General features: G+C 44.1%; 1 non-coding gene across 1 annotated transcript; it reads left to right on the forward strand.

The window, feature by feature from the left end:
- Positions 1-19,387: 19,387 nt before the first annotated feature.
- Positions 19,388-19,461, forward strand: TRNAS-CGA (transfer RNA serine (anticodon CGA)). Its single transcript has one exon. It is a non-coding gene; the product is annotated as a tRNA-Ser (tRNA).
- Positions 19,462-19,820: the final 359 nt, after the last annotated feature.

Below are 19,820 nucleotides of genomic sequence, written 5' to 3' on the forward strand. Positions count from 1 at the left end.
TTTGACAAGTCTCACAAATTAAAGCCACCCACCCACCCACCCACCCAAAAAAATGAAAACTGTGTCGCATCGAGCTTTTCGTATTCAACATATACAAATAAACTTTATTGGCAATAACTTTCCAACCAATTAAACAATCGGCTCCAAATTTTGCGTGGGGCTATATCTTATTAATATGTGCTTGTGTTTTAAATTTGGTTTTGATGAGTGGTAAATTGTAGATGTTCAAAATTTCAGTCATGACTCCCCTTTACATAATTGAGTAGGGTTTTTGTTTTTCGTTTGAATCCCTCTTTTGGTGACATTAGCATTTTTTTTCTCCGTCTCTTTCTCATTTTAACACCGAGTGAATGGTACTTAACATGCTGGGCATGAATGCTTATTCTCGATCATATACCCAAATAGACACACCAGCATGGAACCCGTAACGATACATCTTATCGGGCCAACATCACACTCTCACAGGACACACATGCACCTACACCTAATACTAATTCTCTTACTGAAGCTACAACGGCTTCGGATAGTTTCTTGTCGGACTCTGCACTCTTCTTGTAGTAGGAATTGTTTACCACGGTTTGTTGTAGCAGCTGTCACCCTCCCTGGCATGAATGAAGTATTGTGTAAACTGGAACATAAAATAGCTCTATCAGCTGTTGGATCACGTGACTGGATTCAGTGAAAAAAGAGAGGGGAAGCTTGAATTTGCCCCAGGCAGTTCACAGCCTTCTCTCCATCGCTCGGCCCGTCTTCAGGTAGATAACTCGGGGGTCACTTACATTGTCTCCAGGATCCTGATCGTCTTCTGATGTAAATAAGCTTCTACTTCAAGGTTGGCTCTCCGGTTCTGAAAACTCCAGACATATGAATGTTAGTCCGTTTCTTGATACGAGGTCGGGGATGAGGTGGGATGAAATCGTATGCATACATTTACGGTCGGATGCTCTTCCTGTCGCCAGCCTCAACTGAGGAGCTAATGAAGACAAAATTAATGATGGTGAATGTAATTCGTTAAGGAGGGGGAAGGTATCGGCTGTGGCCTATGAATAGGAACTGCCCTGGCATTTGCCTGGAAGTCAAGATGCGAAACCACAAAAGCATTCTCAGGGCATCTCACGGTGCGGTTCGAACCCACATGTCTCCCGAATGCCCGCCAACACGTGCGGCCACTCCGCTCAGAAACTCCAAACATGACGTGTACTTCCAAGATATCACCTGGCGTAAATCACTCTCTATGTGTCTGCACTTAAATATGATTTAAATATTTCGTTTGGATTTGACACCATTAGGTATATCTGAGTCCGTCTCTGTGGTGAAGTGGTTGTTGTGATTAGCTGCCACCCGTGGAGGCCCGGGTTCGATTCCCGTCTCTGTCACGAAATTTGAATTTCTTTTGCTAGTGGCTTTACAACACAGATAGGTCTTATGGCGACGATGGGATAGAAAAGGGCTAGGAGTGGGAAGGAAGCGGCCGTGGCCTTAATTAAGGTACAGCCCCAGCATTTGCCTGATGTGAAAATGGGAAACCACAGAAAAACACCTTCAGGGCTGCCGACAGTAGGGCTCGAACCCACTATCTCCCGGATGCAAACTCACAGCTCCGCGCCCCTAACCGCACGGCCAACTCGCCTGGTTCTTTTTTCCCATTGAGTACTCAGAATGAGGAGATAAAGGCTAAGTTAGGAATATATGCTTAAACTGGCTTCGGTGGTGGGGTCATGGGAGGCGAATGGAGGAGGATAGGTTACCTAGGAGAATAATTGTTGTATACAAGGAACTCGATATACAAAGCACAACATAAAAGTTTATTATTTGTAAATCTTTACACAGTATATACAAAAAAGGAACGAAAACTGACTTGATGCTTGAAGCGCTGCACACGTTAAATAATGACATAAACTAGTAGACTGATGGTTTGAGAAACAGGTACAATCATATATATTAATATTCATAGGTACAATGCTGTCTATCTTGATAAGATAGGACGCTTGAAGGAGCGAATGTCCGTGATAGCTGATGACTATCTGTAGTTTGTAGAATTATACAGGGAACTTGGATTAAAGTTCGTGGTAGCAGATTGCTAGGCCGAAGTTGGAGAACTTGCAGGGAACTTGTGGTAATGTTCATGAGTAGCAGAATGCTAGGACAGGACGCATGTCGGTGATACGAGAGGCAGGAAACTTGAAGCGGAGATGTCCTGAGGTGAGACCTATTCATAGGTACAATGCTGTCTATCTTGATAAGATAGGACGCTTGAAGGAGCGAATGTCCGTGATAGCTGATGACTATCTGTAGTTTGTAGAATTATACAGGGAACTTGGATTAAAGTTCGTGGTAGCAGATTGCTAGGCCGAAGTTGGAGAACTTGTAGGGAACTTGTGGTAATGTTCATGAGTAGCAGAATGCTAGGACAGGACGCATGTCGGTGATACGAGAGGCAGGAAACTTGAAGCGGAGATGTCCTGAGGTGAGACCTCTCGACCAGAATTAGTCCACCTGTTCAGAACACTTTTTTAAGAGGGTACCTCCGTGTCTGACATACGGTGTAGTCTGATCGCTGGACACTGTGGGAGTGCCTGCAGTGGATTTTTTACGGGGGGCCCCCGTAGCCCGCTCCCCCGTCGTGGCAATCGACTCAATCTGCATTGCCTCCGACATGCTATTAGTTTCTAGGTAGAAAAGAGATACTTGGGAAGAGTGGGAAATGATACAAGGAGTATCTGCCTGCTTCCATGTTAAACACGTTACCAGACGAGTTTGTATTGGTAGGACAGTGTTAAGGTATGGTATTGAAGGGTCAGGGAAAAACCACATAGGCAAAAAAGAGAAAGAGCCTACATGTAAAACCTGACATCTCTTGATAGCACATGCAAGGATGTGGGCTGGAAAAGTCCAGAGGTTGTGTTAGGAGTATGTGTCATGCACTGATCTCTATACCTGGATAGCTGGTAGCTTGGGTAGCAGTAAGCCGAATAGAAGCCACGAGAAGCGCGCTTGCTATGTTTATGCTTAGTTCAGGGACGCCAGGCCTCTTGATTGTAGTTCCACGAGTGTTCTGTGCTGTGTTATTGCAAAGTAAATAGTAGTGTATGTTACGAATTTAGGTTCGTTGTCTTGTAGTATACTTGTGGATTACAAGATTCAATTTAAATATGTATGTGTTTATCTGAAATATGAATGAAGAAACATTCTACGGGGTATTAACATACCGCAGAGTTCAGCTTATGGATGTACAAACAAAACCGATCAGCAGAAGGAGAAATCATTTCATCGGGGAGTTTTATACTGTACATAAGAATCTTGTCCGCCTCTGTGGTGTAGTGGTTAGCGTGACTAGCTGCCACCCCCGGAGGCCCGGGTTCGATTCCCGGCTCTGCCACGAAATTTGAAAAGTGGTACGAGGGCTGGAACGGGGTCCACTCAGCCTCGGGAGGTCAACTGAGTAGAGGTGGGTTCGATTCCCACCTCAGCCATCCTGGGAGTGGTTTTCCGTGGTTTCCCACTTCTCCTCCAGGCAAATGCCGGGATGGTACCTAACTTAAGGCCACGGCCGCTTCCTTCCCTCTTCCTTGTCTATCCCTTCCAATCTTCCCCATCCCCCGCAAGGCCACTGTTCAGCATAGGAGGTGAGGCCGCCTGGGCGAGGTACTGGTCATTCTCCCCAGTTGTATCCCCCGACCAAGAGTCTGAAGCTCCAGGACACTGCCCTTGAGGCGGTGGAGGTGGTATCCCTCGCTGAGTCCGAGGGAAAAACCGAGCCTGGAGGGTAAACAGATGATGATGATGATGATGACATAAGAATCTTCCTAGGGCAGTGTTTTGAGTTTTAGGTTTATTGTATCTTTTTTTCGCATATTCCGGGAGCAAAATGACAATTAATTTTTGTAGGTTTCCTTTCTCGAGACCCGAACTTCTAAGATCATGGATTAGGAGTATCAGGCGGGAGAATTGGGAGCCTTCTAAAACAGCTGTTCTCTGCTCGGATCACTTAGAGGAAGACTGTTTTGATAGAAATGGACAAACTGTACACCTTAGAAGTGATGTACAGCTGTTTTCAATTTTACTGAACATTAACTGCAAGTAAAGGTTTACTTATATATTTTTAATTTCTCATAATTAAACTGACGGTTTCGATGAAATAATTGACGTGACCTTATAACAATCTTAGAAAATGAAGTCTGGAGGAATTCTAGACCTTATTTACATCAGTAATAATTATGGGTTTCAGACACTGGAGTGGTGGGAGAAGGGAAAGCGTGGTGGGTGTTTGGGGCTATCCCATTATACTATTCGTGGTATTTGGGACTCTTTTAACTGGCGTTACATATTTCTGATGATGACTATCAATATCGCTTTGCTAGCTGAATTTAATTAAAGAGGTCTGTAATAGTAAATTAAGCTGCAGGTAATGTGATATATTGACAAGTTTTGAATATTTGCTGGTTTTATAAATGTGTACATTTGCTTCAATGATATTTTAATTTGATAATATGCGCGTTATTTCATGGAAACAGAAAACAGAAATTCATTATCAAGCACCGATTACGATATGTCGAATCTAGGCCTGTATAGTGAGCTACGTTTATAGGTACATCATTTTAAGAATGCATAATTTCGTGGTATACATGTATACAATTTACAGCACTGTTTCCAGAAACTAGTTTTCACTCGTATTGTGTTATCGATCGCTAATTGCATGTATTCAGCACCTAAGTTAATATTTGTCGGCCGTTATTATACACTCATGTTTATTGCTATCCCGGAGATTTACTGACCTCGGAATGACGTGTCAGTGATCCCAATGTCCTTATGCTTTGAGTGAACATGTCTCTATATTTTTAATTATTCCAATGCGCCATTGATTGCGACTTAAAATTGACTATATTATCATTTCTTCCCCATAAGGAGAGCTCTAGGTTGGGTACGCCAACATGGCGAACCGCGCGCTCAACTTAGCGTACTTTCTCCTGCAGCGGAGACCTGCCATCAGCGATCCATGTATAGAGATCAGTGGTGTCATGCGATCATAACCATTTACCTAGCTTTTGTCAATTATTATGGGGAATCAGTCCTTGTCACTGCCTGGTGCGGCTCGGGTCCGCTGGGGTCTGGGCTTTGGGCCACAGGTTAGTCCCTTGGTCCAGCAGCCAGCAGTCCCTGGTTCCAAGTTTCCTTTTAAGGAGAAGGGGAGTAGAGCCAAGCCTTACTTATTGTAAGGGGCATCTTCTTTCTCGCCTGATGACGTCCCTTCTTTGCGGTGTTGGTGGTAAACACTTGTCTCTGCAATTATATACACACATCCTATCATACATGCATTAATACTTTTCTTCTGTAGAGTGCGGGCCGCTTTTCCGCTCTCGTGTCCTGAAAAACAAGTAGATTAAATAGTTAAATGATATTAGCAGGGGTGGGTTTTCCGTCCACTCCTTTGTCACTGGCGGGGAGGGGGGGGTTGGATTGTATCGTCTCTTATTATGGCTGTGTTGCCTTCGTCCTGTAGTGTTTCTTCTCTCAATCCTCCTTCGCTTGATTCCTTGTGGTGGCTAGATCTGCAACATAGCATATCATATCATAATAATAATAATAATATAGCATAACATAATCTAGGACAAGATGGGTAGTAAACAGACATGTACATATATACAGATATTGTGGTGTGTGTGCGTAATGTTAAGTGGTGCGGTGTAGTGGGTTGGTGTCAGCTTAAGAGTGGGGGGGGGGGGGTGTTTGGGCCCCAACAGAATGTGTTTCGGCGTGGGGTATTTGGTGTATAGGTCGACGTCATAGCGTCCTATTCCACTGACTAGTGGGTTGACCTTACTTTGTGTACATTCGGAGTGTTTGTTTTCGTATGTGTTGCCTTATCGAGCCAACTTTCGCAGTTGCGCGTAGGTGGCGTATTGGTGTGTCATACGGGAGTCTAGCCGCTGCTCGAATGCATTTGTTTTGTATTAGTTCCAGCTTATCCAGGTTCGTCATAGCAATGTAGCCCCAGGCGGGGGCTGCATACGTTATTATTGGCCTAATTAGGGCCTTGTACATGTTGATTGCTACTCTTTTGTTAATACTGGATCATTTATTCAGTATAGGATAGAGCTGTGACAGTCGTGCGTGTGTTTTCCGCTGGATGTCTTTAATGTGATATAGCATGGTTAGTTTTCTATCTAGGACTACTCCTAGATATTTGACCTTGTCGTGCCATACTATATCTTGATTACATAGTTTGAGCGGTTTTATATTGGTTGGCCTATGTGTGCGTCTGTTCTTCCTAGTGAACATCACAGCTTGGCATTTGTCAACGTGGACCTTGATACGCCATTTGGTTAGCCAGGGCTCGAGGGTTCACAGTGCTACTTGTAGTCACTTTCGGGTGCATGCTAGCTGAGGGTGTTGTACTGTGATAGCAGTGTCATCCGCGTAGAGGTGCGTGGTAGTGAGTTCCGCTGTCGGCATGTCATTCTTAAATAGGATGAACAGGATTGGCCCTATTAGTGACCCTTGGGCTACGCCCGCCCTGATCGGTCGCGTGCTTGACAGTGTGTTGTGAACATCTACTTGGAACTCTCGGCCTTCCAGGTATGATTTAATTAATGTGATGTACCCTGGGTGGAATTCGAGGTCTATTAATTTCGCTAATAGGCCTTCGTGCCAGACTTTATCGAATGCCTTCTGGATATCAAGGAATACCGTGCCTGTGTCCCTCCGCTTGTTTAGTCCGATGGTCGCTTGTTATAAGACCCGGGTAAGCAGTTGCGGGGCGGAGTGGCCGTTCCTAAAACCGAGTTGTTCATTTCGAATGATTCCTCTTTCCTTAATATGTGCTATTCGCCTTTTCAGCAGTATTTTCTCGAATACTTTGCTGAGGGCGTCCAGGAGACTGACGGGCCTGTAATTATTAGGGTTAGATTTGTCCTTGCCTGGTTTGCCAAATACAAGGATTCTCGCCTTTTTGCGCTGTTCCGGGTAATACTGCAATTGGAACATTGCATTGTATATTTTAGTGAGTAGTGCGAGGGCTTTCGGAGTTAGTTTTTTGAGTATTATGTTCTGAATCTCGTCTGGGCCGGGTGCCTTCTTCGGGTTAAGGGTGATCTATTATCCACTTAATTTCGTGGATATTAGTCTTCTTAACCTCGGGCTTAGGTGCGTTTGCTAGGAATTCCGCTACCTTTGCCTCTCTTTGCCTAATGAAGGCGGGGTCTGACGGTTCGTCATTGGGCGTAAAGGCCTCTTCCAGTGAGTCGGCTATCACCTCGGCTTTATCTTGGTTTTCGTATGCTGGTCCGTTAGGTCCGTTAATTGTTGGGATCACGTGTGGTTCTCGCGTGCATTATCTCGCTAAGTTCCACACCGGTCTGGTATTTGTGTCAAACGTACTCAGTTTGTTATTCCAGATCCGCGACCTTTGTTCCATTAGTCCGTTTCTTGATACGAGGTGGGATGAAATCGTATGCCTGCAGTGGAGAAGACGTCGCCCAATTTATATCCGCCGACTGACGTCACACACGATTACGTCAGCGCGCAGCAGTCTACACCTCGTGGTATCTAGAAGCGTCGATGCTGGGCGGATTGCGGAGCTTGCAGGTGGTGGAGGACACACACTACAATAATGGACTCAGTTATGGAGGGTAAGAGAAGTAGAGGGAGACAAAGACGACGATGGTTGGATTCAGTATCTAGCGATTTAAAGATAATAGGTATAGAACTAAATGAGGCCACAGCGCTAGTTGGAAATAGAGGTTTGTGGCGACATTTAGTCAATTCACAGCGGCTTGTAGACTGAACGCTGAAAGGCATAACGGTCTATAATGATGATGTATGATGTATGTATGACGAATACTACACGAATGGTTTTGTTCAATGTATTTTGAAATATCGTTGTACTTTTTCGTCAATTAATATTCTGCCTGGTAAATGAATTTTAAAACACCAAACACATTGCACAACAAAGGAATATCACGAATAGATGCGACGCAGTAAAAATCCACGCATCGGCTCATCTACTGCAAGCGCCAGTTTTTGGAAAACTGATCCTTTATGCGTGGTCTGTCGCAAACTTATTGTCAACACGTGAAATCTAACGATGTTTCTTCCCCGAATGGCATTCCCACCCAGAAATGTAACTGTGGCAAAACAGCCTTCTCGTGATGCCCTTGGTGTGCGAAATGTCTATGTTTCGAATTATTTTACGTTCTGTATCTCCCTGAAGCGTTAATATAAGAATGAACTTGCAAAACATTTTTTTTTCACAATTTGCTTTACTTCGCACCGGCACATGGCGTCTTATGGCGACGATGGGATAGAAAAGGCCTAGAGGGAAGGAAGCGGCCGTGGCCTTAATTAAAGCACAGCGCCAACATTTGCCTAGTGTGAAAATTGGAAACCACGGAAAATCATCTTTGGGGCTGCCGACAGTGGGGTTCGAACCCACTATCTCCCGGATACAACCTCACAGCTGCGCACCCCATGACATCTGAGCCCTGGGCAATATGAACAGCGCACATACACTTCCAACAACGGCCGTATGAATGAACTAAGGACCTTCATAGTCCTGTTCCGCACTCAGAGGTACAATTAGTTAGATCTTTGTGTTCCTAAGGCCGGGTTGAGTGGCTCAGACGGTTGAGGCGCTGGCCTTCTGGCCCCAACTTGGCAGGTTCGATCTTGGCTCAGTCCGGTGGTATTTAAAGGTGCTCAAATACGTCAGCCTCGTGTCGGTAGATTTACTGGCACGTAATAGAACTCCTGCGGGACTAATTTCCGGCACCTTGGCGTCTCCGAAAACCGTAAAAGTAGTTAGTGGGACGTAAAGCAAATAACATTATCATTATTCTGTTCCTAAGACATCAGCATTTTAGGGTATTAATACCTGCCCTCCTCAGAGGCCCGGGTTCAATTGCCGGTACTGTCAGAGATTTAAGAATTGCAGGAGGGCAGGGCTGGTATGTGGTTAAAATATTTCGTGTAGCTCACCTCCTTTGGGGGGAGATTAAGAATTGCTGCGGGAAAAATTCCGACGTAGTGGGAACGCTTAAAATATATTGATATTGAAGAAACGTTGAACAAACAGTATTATTGTTTCATAGCACCTTCAAACTAAACTGTAGCTTCGTTTGCTTCTATTCCCCTTATCTGTAACTATCGTCTCCTGAATCTCCCTCTACTTCTCCTACCCATCATGGCGAGATAGCCTACCCTCCTACATTAGCTTCACATGTCCTCACCACCGAAGCAGGTTCATTTGCAAAGCCTTAAACCACCATAGTCTTTATCTAACGGTTGAGGCGCTGGCCTTCTGACCCCAACTTGGCAGATTCGATCGTGGCTCAATTCAGCGGTATTTGAAGGTGGAAAATTACGCCACCCTCGTGCCGGTAGATTTACTGGCATGTAAAAGAACTCCTGCGGTATTAAATATTGATACCTTGGCATCTCCGAAAACCGTAAAAGTAACTAGTGGTACGTAAAAATATTATTATTATTATTATTATTATTATTATTATTATTATTATTATTATTATTATTATTATTATTATTATTATTATTGCCCCGGGTTCTATTCCCGATCATACTTCGATTTATCGGTGTTCTGATTTCCAGGAATAGGATTTACTCAGCTTCTTCATGTCATTGCAGTGGAAGATGTATCTCAAACGAGAGATTGTGACTGACCCTTACGCATCGTTATCCGACCCACATTTGGCCCCATGGAAGTTAGTTGTTGATCGTAACCGTGAACGCACTCTATTAGCTTTCGTGTACCTTAAGGCCGACGGTGTAGCCATGTTGAAACACCGGAATCCTGTGAGATCTTGCAAGTTAAGAAACAATGTTCGTCTAAAATTTGGTTGTTTCTCAATGCTACAGTCAGTGTCTTTGTTTGATTGTGGTTACGTTACTGGCAGTCCGCCTCTGTGGTGTAGTGGTTAGCGTGATTAGCTGCCACCCCCGGAGGCCCGGGTTCGATTTGGAAAGTGGTACGAGGGCTGGAACGGGGTCCACTCAGCCTCGGGAGGTCAACTGAATAGAGGTGGGTTCGATTCCCACCTCAGCCATCCTGGAAGTGGTTTTCCGTGGTTTCCCACTTCTCCTTCAGGCGAATGCCGGGATGGTACCTAACTTAAGGCCACGGCCGCTTCCTTCCCTCTTTCTGGCCTATCCCTTCCAATCTTCCCATCCCTCCACAAGGCCCCTGTTCAGCATAGCAGGTGAGGCAGCCTGGGCGAGGTACTGGTCATACTCCCCAGTTGTATCCCCCGACCAAGAGTCTGAAGCTCCAGGACACTGCCCTTGAGGCGGTAGAGGTGGGATCCCTCGCTAAGTCCGAGGGAAAAACCGAACCTGGAGGGTAAACAGATGATGATGATGATGATGATGATGATGACGTTACTGGCATGTTGGCAGCAATAATTTTTATGAAAAATTACCACTCCTCCGCAGTGCTATGCTTGTGTTCGGTAACATTTGTGTAGAGAAATTATTTTAACATTGTTCTCAGATAACCGTGCCAAAATAACGTCATCTCATTACGATGCACTTTGATATACTGTATTTCATCGTCAGTCAGCATTAGCTTCAGTGAATTATTAACACGTCTCCCAGTGTGAATTGTAACAGTCTGTCCGTGCAGAATACAGTATTGACTCTTTTCTTGTCGATCTCATCTATACCGAGCTCGATAGCTGCAGTCGCTTAAGTGCGGCCAGTATCCAGTATTCGGGAGATAGTGGGTTCGAACCCCACTGTCGGCAGCCCTGCAGATGGTTTTCCGTGGTTTCCCATTTTCACACCAGGCAAATGCTGGGGCTGTACCTTAATTAAGGCCACGGCCGCTTCCTTCCCAGTCCTAGCCCTTTCCTGTCCCATCGTCGCCATAAAACATATCTATGTCGGTGCGACGTAAAGCCAATAGCAAAAAAAATCTCATCTATACCGAGCTCGATAGCTGCAGTCGCTTAAGTGCCGCCACTATCCAGTAATCGGGAGATAGTGGGTTCGAGCCCCACTGTCGGCAGACCTAAAGATTGTTTTCCGTGGTTTCCCATTTTCACACCAGGCAAATGCCGGAGGTGTACCTTAATTAAGGCAACGGCCGCTTCCTTCCAATTCCTAGGCCTTTCCTATCCCATCGTCGCCGTAAGACATATCTGTGGCGGTGCGACGTAAAGCAAATAGCAAAGGAAAAAAATAAAGATCTCATCTATACTTGCCTAATCGACACAAGAGCGCCGGGATAAAATGGGATATCGATCTGCATAGATAGCGTGACGAATGGCACAGTGGTGTCTTTCGGACAGTTGATACAAGCGTCTCGGTATAGCACTACGATAATACGAACTGGCCAATCACAACGCATTTTCGCAGTGTCTGTGGCCATGGCTGCTTTTATTCCCATAATCCTCTCGCTTTTATGATGGTGACGACTAGTTTGTTCACGTTGATCCGCTGATGAGGACATCTACTTATGCTATCTACATTATATCAGACTGTCTCATAACCTGAACTAGAAGAATGAAATTGATTAAGGTAATACAGTGGAACCTCGATATCTCGAATCGCCTCGGGATCTAAATTTTATTTCGAGTTATCGAAATTTTGAGATATAGAGAATACCGTTTTTGAGCATGTATAGCACATAATTGAATCATATGTATCTATTACTGCGTTGATGGGGTGAAAGTTCCTTTTGGGGATCATTGTAAGTATCTAGGTGTTAATATAACGGAAGATCATCATTGGAGTAATCACATAAATGGGATTGTAAATAAAGGATACAGATCTCTGCACATGGTTATGAGGGTGTTTAGGGGTTGCAGTATGGATGTAAAGGAGAGGGCATATAAGTCTCTGGTAAGACCCCAACTAGAGTATGGTTCCAGTGTATGGGACCCTCACTAGGATTACTTGATTCAAGAACTGGAAAAAATCCACACAAAAAAGCAGTTTGATTTGTTCTGGATGATTTCCGACAAAAGAGTAGTGTTACAAAAATGTTGCAAAGTTTGGGCTGGGAGAAATTGAGAAAAAGAAGAAGAGCTGCTCGACTAAGTGGTATGTTTCGAGCTGTCAGCTGGCCGAATAAGTTTGAGTGGCGTTTATAAAAGTAGGAAAGATCACAATATGAAGATAAACTTGGAATTCAAGAGGACAAACTGGGGCAAATATTCATTTATAGGGAGGGGAGTTAGGGATTGGAATAGCTTACCAAGGGAGACGTTCAATAAATTTCCTGTGTCATTGAAATCATTTAGGAAAAGGCTAGGAAAGCAACAGATAGGGAATCTGCCACCTGGGCGACTGCCCTAAATGCAGATCAATATTGATTGATTGATTGATTGATTGATTGATTGATTGATTGATTGATTGATTGATTGATTGATTGATTGATTGATTGATTGATTGATTGATTGATTGATTGATTGATTGATTGATTGATTGATTGATTGATATGGGTTTATGCTGAATGCATTATTTTTTACAGTACCGGTACTTAAAAATATACAAACAAATTCTATTTTACTTATCATAGTAACTTTTTAGAAGACAGGATACAGTACATACAGTAGTGAAACATGAAACATACCTCCGTTAACACCTTTGGAAAAAACTCGTTAGTCTCTTGTGTTTGTTACGGTTTACTTTTCCTCCCTTCACGTTGAAACTTCTCGTTAATACCACGCAGCCGAGATTCGTAAATGGAGTTTGTCATCCGCAACTTCGGGGTTTGCTTTCGTACGTCACCGGTAATTAATTCACACCCGTGGAACACAGTGAGGCTTCGCCGATTTCCCGATCTCTTGAAGTTTTAGTTTTTTGGTTCCCGTCATGTTAGCTCCCAGTATCACTGTAAAACTTTCTTTACTTGTTAACTGTTCCTCACAAAGCACAAATGCCGTATTGCACAGGTAATGTTGTACAAAATTCGAGTTAGAGAGTATTTCTTGCTTCAAGGGAGGAAATGTTTGCTTGAGAAATTTAGAAATTCGTGTAACCGAATTTCGAGTAATAGAGAAATAAATACACATGAAGAACAGAACAAACGCCAGGGAAGTTTAAGTTATTTCGAGATACTGAAAATTCGAGGAGTGGAGGTTCAAGATATCGAGGTTCGACTGTATTTAAAACTGGAATACAAATGATACGATTTGTTTTATATTTTAGATAGTATGAATGGTTTCGTGTTAAGTTAATCAGAAAACCGTGGCAATGCCTTTATTAGTCCACATTTACAATTACTGTACGTAACCTATAGGCCTAGTTTTGTATTAGGGGTGTTAAAATTTTCAAGCTTTCTTAGCAGAAGGAATGAGGATTAGGGATGTTCTTTTACTTATTATAATATAATTCATGAATTATGAAGGATTCTATGAAGTTAATCATCATTGATCTGCACTTTGGAATTCATATCGGTGTTCTAATAAGTCCACATTTACAATTACATAACCTTTAGTTTTGTACAAGCTGGATTTTTTAAGCTTGGTTAACAGAAAGAATGAATATTATATATAATTGTATATTTTCTTTCTTTCTTAATCTGCTTACATTCCAGGGTCGGTTTTTCCCTCGGACTGAGCGAGGGATCCCACCTCTACCGCCTCAAGGGCAGTGTCCTGGAGCTTCAGACATTGGGTCGTGGGATACAACTGGGGAGGATGACCAGTACCTCGCCCAGGCGGCCTCACCTGCTATGCTGAACAGGGGCCTTGCGGGGGACGGGAAGATGGGAAGGGATAGACAAGGAAGTGGGAAGGAAGTGGCCGTGGCCTTAAGTTAGGTACCATCCCGGCATTTGCCTGGAGGAGAAGTGGGAAGCCACGGAAAACCACTTCCAGGATGGCTGAGGTGGGAATCGAACCCACCTCTACTCAGTTGACGTTCCGAGGCTGAGTGTACCCGTTCCAGCCCTCGTACCACTTTTCAAATTTCGTGGCAGAGCCGGGAATCGAACCCGGGCCTCCGGGGGTGGCAGCTAATCACACTAACCACTACACCACAGAGGCGGACATATAATTGTATATAATTCTGAAGGATTATATTCCCTATCATTTTACCTAGTAGTTTCATAAATGATTTCAAAGAACTTAGAAATCTGTCACACATTTCTAAACGAACTTTTTGACCACGTGTTGACGCGATTCAAACAAATAGCAACACTTATTCAAACGAGGGTGTTAACCATATGTTGACGCAATTCTAACAATAAATTTTCCCTCTATTTATGCAAAAGAAATTGCTAATCAATTGTCATATTTACTACGAATCATACAGATGGCAGCACTTTCGCAAAAGGCAGAGGTTATCAGCGGCCATACTTTTCGAGAATGCATTCTGATTGGTCAGGTCGTATTACCGTAGTTTTATACCGATGCGCTTCTCAGTTGATTATAAAGGTAATAGCACATGACCTAATTGTGTGTTAGGGATACTAGGTCCTGTATGATTGTGTAAAAGTAGACACATTTAAATCCTGCTACCGGGGCCGATAACCCCGTTTACACAACAAACATCCTGCTACCAAGATAGTTTTCAGATCTGGAATAAGCAGGAAAAGAAGGAAATCAATTTTACAGTTTGGGTTTAGGCAACAGAATTCACCGTTTATGTTGAAAAGAAGCTGCAGCCCCACGGGGACATGACATTTAATCTCAAACCGTCCACATGTTTACAGAAAAGTCTTGCCAAGGAGCTTGAAATCAATTGACCTATCTGGAGGACTGAATTCCATGTGTAGTATAATCAGCTCCTTGAGTCGTGTTTATTTCTGTGCCACTTGATGCGTTTCTGAAACAATCGTCCTTGAGTTAAGAGCGCGTGTCCTTCACTATTCACGCTTTCATCCTTCCCGCCCGTTGGGATGCATCTTTCCAGCTCTTCTTGCCTAGTCACATAAGAATGAAGTTACCAATTTTTAATGTTCAAAACATTTCTTAGTCGACAAATAGGTGTCCCCATACCACGAGAAACGTAAAATTAAGCAATTTCCCAAATTGTGCCGAAAGTTGAAAGGTTAAAGGGCCAAGAAAGGATAAGTCTATCCAATTAAAAACACAAACTTCGAAAATCACTTTTGGCCCAAATGCAGTTCCGGAAAAACAGCCTAAAATCTTTTGTTTCTTTACTCGTTTTTTTCCCTTTTTATTCAAATCCTAGCCAAATCATTTGCACAATTATTTATGTAATGTGTTCCTTGGTTCAGTACCCTGAAGCGTTTTCTGATGGTAGTAAAAGGCAAATTGTTAACCTAATCGACCGGATAATGATGATTAGAAATAATATATTCTCATATTCTCATGCCTTTGCTAGCAGGATGTAGTGTTTACAGTGCACTATGTCTTCTGGTATGGGCTAGAATAAATTTGATACTTTCATTGACCTGTCTCAGTCTTGGCTTTGACAATATGAAAGTGACCGAGGTATGAACGATTCTAGTAACACCGTTCCTTATGCAGCCAGTCCCTGTTATGAATGGTGTGAAAATATCGCTCATACGGTCGGTTGGTGCATGCATTTCAGTGGGCTTGGCAGACTGATAATGGCAATTTCTGACTCGGTGAGGAAAGCAACGGGAAACTACCTCACTCCTCATTTCCCTAGTATGCTCCTTCAGTGACACCTAGGCTATCTATAACAGCTATTGGTGGAGCTGTAGAGGATCAAACCAGCCTTTGGGCTGAATACCCAACATACACATACTTTGTTATAACCGGCCGAGTTGGCCGTGCGGTTAGGAGCGTGCGGCTGTGAGCTTGCAAAGAAAACTTTATTATATTTGATTTACCGTCCGCCTGTGTGGTGTAGTGGTTAGTGTGAAAAGCTGCCACCCCCTAAGGCCCGGGTTCGATTCCCGGCTGTGCCACGAAATTTGAACAGTTGTATGAGGGCTTGAACGGGGTCCACTCAGCCTCGGGAGGTCAACTGAGTAGAGGTGGGTTCCATTCCCATCTCAGCAATCCTGGAAGTGGTTTTCCGTGGTTTCCCACTACTCCTCTAGGTAAATGTCCGGCTCCATGGCTAAATGGTTAGCGTGCTGGCCTTTGGCCACAGGGGTCCCGGGTTCGATTCCCGGCAGGGTCGGGAATTTGAACCATCGTTGGTTAATTTCTTTGGCACGGGGGCTGGGTGTATGTGTTGTATTCATCATCATTTCATCCACATCACGACGCGCAGGTCGCCTACGGGAGTCAAATCGAAAGACCTGCATCTGGCGAGCCGAGCATGTCCTCGGACACTCCCGGCACTAAAAGCCATACGCCATTTCATTTCATTTCTAGGTAAATGCCAGGATGGTACCTATCTTTTTTTTTCCAATTTGCTTAACGTCGCACCAACAAAGATATGTCTTATGGCGAGGATGGGATAGGAAAGGCCTAGGAAGTGTAAGGAAGCGGCCGTGGCCTTAATTAAGGTACAGCCCCGGCATTTGCCTGGTGTGAAAATGGGAAACCACGGAAAACCATCCTCAGGGCTGCCGACAGTGGGGCTCGAACCCACTATCTCCCGATTACTGGATACTGGCCGCACTTAAGCGACTGCAGCTATCGAGCTCGGTCCTATCTTAATTAAGGCTACGGCTTTTTCCTTCCCTCTTCCTTGTCTATCCCTTCCAATCTTCCCAACCCCCAGAAGGACCCTGGCCAGCATAGCAGGTGAGTCCGTCTGGGCGAGGTACTGATCATCCTCCCCAGTTGTAACCCCGACCCAGAGTATGAAGCTCAGGGTACTGCCCTTGAGGCGGTAGAGGTGGGATCCCTCGCTGAGCCAGAGGGAAAAACCGACCCTGGAGGGTAAACAGATAAAGAAGAAGAAGATATCCCTAGGATGTTTTCAACATTGAGTTGCTTCCCTGAAGGGCTAGGACTGTGGATTTTAAATTTATTTTTGACATTGTGCTTTACGTCGCACCGACACAAATAGGTCTTATGGGTACAATGTAGTAGGAAAGGGTTATGAGTGAGAAGGAAGTGGCCGTGGTCTTAAGGTGGGATATCACGGAAAACCATATTCAGGGCTGCCGATAGTGAGGTTCGAACTATCTTCCGACTGCAGTTTGACAGCTACTTGACTCAAGCGCCTCGTACGCAGCCAACTCTATCTGAACGGTTAGTGCTCTTCTCGACCAAACTGCTTGAGCGTTGGAGGCTGATAAGACTTCTTGTGATGAACAAGGGACATTACTGAGTGACTTCAAACCAGGGGAAAAAACGTACGGTTGCAATTCACGACAGAACAGGAAAGGAAATAGTTCCTATGGACACATAAGAAGTACATGTGTTACGAGATGTGTTCCCGTCGTCAGAATTCCATTATCCGTAATCTCGGCACTAACTCGGATAGAGTGGTGATCTCTATGTCGAACCGCCTTTGCTTCTAGGAATTAATTTCCTACTTATTTCTGTTGTAGGCTGAGGGAGTCCCGAGATTATGTGTCACTCCAGAAGTGGAGGTCGCATTTCTAAATGTAAATTAAACTCATCTTCGTACAGGCCATGAAGGCCCTTGGAGGTGTGCAAGGTAAATGCTTCCACTATACGTAACCTCGACATTTGTCCGGCCCCGCGGTGTAGGGGGCAATAAGTCCGCCTGTCAGCCAGCGGCCCCGGGTTCGATTACCGCCCGGGTCAGGGTTTTTAATTGTAATGATTAATATCCCTCGCATGGGGACTGGGTGTTTGTGACGTCCTTAATCTTCCTTTCCACACATACAACATTCCACATTACCGCCATTCCAATTACACGCAGGTTCTTACAATATAGTGCCAGTAGGGGCAAAAGATACACGTGGGTTGACACTCCAAACAAATAGCATTTACAGTTTAAAAAAATAGTATAACCAAATGGATTAGCAGCAAAGTAACACGCTTTCGGTGGTAATCCTGAGTTATGTCAGTTTCAGGTAATCCTACACTAACTTCAGCCATGGTTGGGAGAGTAATCTGAAAGAAGACCCTTTACTTGTGAATTCCATCGCTAAATATTCAATGTGCACTCCAATGTTGCCAGATTCTCAGAAATATCGGACGATCTTCCAGAAAATGTGAAGTTAGGTGGAGATTTTTCAATTTTTTCCTTCCTAGTCCCTTCGTACACGCAAGCGACTGTGGGGACACATCATACAGTACACAGTTGCTAATCAATGTAATATATGTTTCTAACGTCCCTTCTACTGTTAATGGTATGAAGAATGGCTGGTGTGACTTAAATTTGGCGTTAAAAAGTGTTCTTTAACGATACAGGTCTGCTACACATGAGTGCCCTTAAATGCAAATTAACCACTCCAGGACCAAAAAAACCAAACCCCACGGCACTTGACGCCCTTGAAAGGGCTTTGGCTGCTGCTCAGCCCGAAGGCCTGCAGATTACGAGGGGCTGTGTGGTTAGCACGTCGCATCCTCTCGGTCGTTATTCTGGGCTTCGAGACCGGGGCGCCATCTCACCGTCAGATAGCTCCTCAATTCTAATCACGTAGGGAGAGTGGAACTCGAACCAGCCCTCAGGTCGAGAGAAAAATCTCTGACCTGGCCGGGAATCGAACCCGAAGCCTCCGAGCAAGAGGCAGGCATGCACTTCTTACACCACGGGGCCGGCGATAACCACTCCAGGACAGCAATATGAAACCTAGCACGCCATCCCTGTGGACTCTTGAGAGGGAATGTAAGACCTGCAGCACATCCTGCTAACATTTCAGACTGATCGCGGAGTTTTTCGACACCTCTGACAGAGGGAAGGAAGAGGCAAAATTCTGAACCAATGAGTGTACTTCATGTAATTCATTTTCAGAAAGTCGGACTGAGTGGCTCAGACGGTTGAGGTGCTGGCCTGTTGACTCAAACTTGGCATATTCGATCCTGGCTCAGTCCGGTGGTATTTGAAGGTTCTCAAATAAGGCAGCCTTGTGTCGAAAGATTTACTGGCATGTAAAAGAACTCCTGCAGAACAACATTGCACCACCTCGGAGCCTCCGAAAACCGTCAAAAGTTGTTAGTGGGACGTAAAAACAATAACATTATTATTAAACATTTTCAGTAAAATCTTCAAAATTATTGTGAACGCATATCAATATTTTCACCATACCTTTCAAAATTTTCGAGTTTTATCTTTCGAGTTTAACCTTCGACGCAACCGGCGCGAAATCGGGAGGTTGTGGGTTCGGATCCCACTGGTGTCTGGTTGGCTATTTTTGTTCTGTACTTAACATCTCTTCAACACGTACTAAATGTACGTAACACGACCTAATAGGTTGAAAGTCGGTTTCGATTACAATGCGGTCGTGAAAATTCAATATTCATTGACTTGGCCCTCAACGGGCAACTTAAACGCACTCTACGTGTGATGGTAGTAGTACCAGACCTGTAGCTTAGAACCTTTCCAACAGAACAAAGACGGCTTAGGCAACCATAGCTCAGTTGGTAGAGCAACCGACGCGAAATCGGGAGGTTGTGGGTTCGGATCCCACTGGTGTCTGGTTGGCCATTATTGTTCTGTACTTAACATCTCTTCAACACGTACTAAATGTACTAACACGACCTAAGGTTGAAAGTCGGTTTCGATTATAAACATCGATGTTAATTTAGCATGCTTGAGTGGAGAGACGTGAGGACCTCTTTAGATTATTATTATTATTATTATTATTATTATTATTATTATTATTATTATTATTAACAAATACAGTGCATCGCAATTGGAAAATATCGCGGTGGCACTGGTCACTTACAGTAGTGTAATAATAAAGTAACGTTAAAACATAATTGCCCAACAACAACAACAACAACAATAAGGAAGAAAATATTACAGGAAATACTATAGGTTTACATTCTAAATCC

The sequence above is a fragment of the Anabrus simplex genome, chromosome 2 (assembly GCF_040414725.1).
Source record: "Anabrus simplex isolate iqAnaSimp1 chromosome 2, ASM4041472v1, whole genome shotgun sequence".
Lineage (NCBI taxonomy): Eukaryota > Metazoa > Arthropoda > Insecta > Orthoptera > Tettigoniidae > Anabrus > Anabrus simplex.